The sequence below is a fragment of the Scyliorhinus torazame genome, chromosome 11 (assembly GCF_047496885.1).
Source record: "Scyliorhinus torazame isolate Kashiwa2021f chromosome 11, sScyTor2.1, whole genome shotgun sequence".
Classification (NCBI taxonomy): domain Eukaryota; kingdom Metazoa; phylum Chordata; class Chondrichthyes; order Carcharhiniformes; family Scyliorhinidae; genus Scyliorhinus; species Scyliorhinus torazame.
In genome coordinates this window covers 59,577,075-59,579,159 of record NC_092717.1, presented here as the reverse complement: position 1 = coordinate 59,579,159, position 2,085 = coordinate 59,577,075, and positions in this window count along the sequence as shown.

Genomic DNA, 2,085 nt, shown 5'->3' with positions numbered 1-2,085 from the left:
GTTAGATCTGGAGAGGGACAGATGCTGCTGGGTGAAGTAGCAGAGAAACTGCTGCTGTGCCAAGCAAGGGGAAAGGATAATTTTGGTTAACCGCCAAGCAGAATATTGGTGAGAATGGATTTCCTGTTTGAAGAGATGGGACGTATAGAGATTTTTAAAAGCCAGGAGTCTCCAGAGGGTAACTTGCCGCTGAAATTCAATTTGATTCTGCTCAGAGGATTGAGAAACAAACTCCTAAAAGGAGACTGGAAGAATCTTGCTGGTGGGGCAGGGAGAAGAGAGCCTGTTGAATCACTGAGAGGAACTTGGGGTTTTGACAGAAGGCTACATTTCTGCTCAGAATGTGCAGAACTAGAGATTGAAGAAATTTTGTGCTTGGGACACAGAACCATTCCCTCTGACTCTTCCGAGAGAGAACATTCCTATATATATTTCTCTTTTTAAAAAAATTTTAGAGTGCCCAATTCATTTTTTCCAATTAAGGGGCAATTTAGTGTGTCCAATCCACCTACCCTGCACATCTTTGGGTTGTGGGGGTGAAACCCACACAAACACGGGGAGAATGTGCAAACTCCACACGGACTGTCACCCAGAGTTGGGATCGAACCTGGGACCTCGGCGCCGTGAGACTGTAATGCTAACCACTGCGCCACCATGCTGCCCCTTCCTATATATACCAAGGATTCTGCATTAGATTGTAGTAGATCAGACATGTTCATTCTGATAACCACCACATCAATGACTGGTGAAAATATGATCCCACAGTTAATAATAACCTCTAGCCCCCCCCGCCCCCCTTATTGATGCCATCCTATGTCTCAACGAAACAAACAGAATGCATTTGGCTCACTCTGTCTGAGCTTGTAATGAGGAGAAACAAATGGTTGATGAAGCCTTCTCCCTCAGTGACATTCAGAAATCCTCCACATTGAGAAGTGTATAAAATAGAGTGAGAGAGATTTAATCTCTAGTTATTATATTAATTGCTTTGGCATTTAAACTGATTTCCCATATTTTTATCTGCAATACCTTCTGAGAGTTTATCTGGCAGCCCTTCTAACACACCATCTGTCAGTAAACATCATCACTTTGGAACATCTGCTGGTGTCAGGGCATACAAAGGATGCGATTCTCCCAAAGCATTTCTACGTTAATTTGTGGCGGGTATTTCAGGGAGTTTCCCGTCGGCTGTGCCGGTGAGTTCTCCAACTATTTAATGACACTTAGTCACTTTTTGGGGCCCTAGGGAGTTTGTCATCAGTTCAAGCTACATAGAATTTTTTTCAACACTGGGGAGCTGAACTCCGAGATTAGGCGCCATTTTGAAAGAGTGCCCTGATCTCTAAATGAGCTTGTGGGACCCATGGGCAATGTCATCCCCCCACACACTGACACTACCCCACACCCCCAAGTGAGGAAACCCCACCATGGGGTCCATGGGGGTCCCCCCTCTTCTGGCTCCCCCAAGTCCCCTTACAGCACCCCCTTCCTTCTAGGACCCCACCCATCACCCCAAAAACCTCCAGAGGCCCCTACTTACCTGCCCTGCACCCCCCCCCACTCTTCAAAATCCCCCTCCACGCTTGTTTCATGGGCATGGTCCCCCTTGCCCTTTGGCAGTGCCACCTTGACACCCTCGCACTGCCACCCTGGCACCTAGGCAGTGCTCCTGCTGGCTTGGCAGTGCCCCTGCTGGCTTGGCAGTGCCATCTAGGCAGCTTGGCAGTGCCAGGGTGGCAGTGCCAAGGTTCTCACGTTCCAGGAGTAGGGCCAGGGAGCCACCCTGCATGTACCCTGACCATTCAGGGGTCTCCAATGGCCCGGGAGACCCCAAGGGTTCCGTTCCACCTTGTTCAAGCTTGTGTGGACCAGCACTGATTGGCACCCAGCTTCAGCCTCCCTGGGGAGGCCAGAGAATCGAGGGAGACTGGTGGATCCCAGGCATGTTAGTTGTGTCATAATATACATCTATGTATACAATGGAGTGCAGACATGCAGTGATTGACACACAAGGTGACCAGTAAGCACACAGAACAGAGCAGCCAATCACCAGACAGGACACAACTACTATAAAGCCAGAGGGCA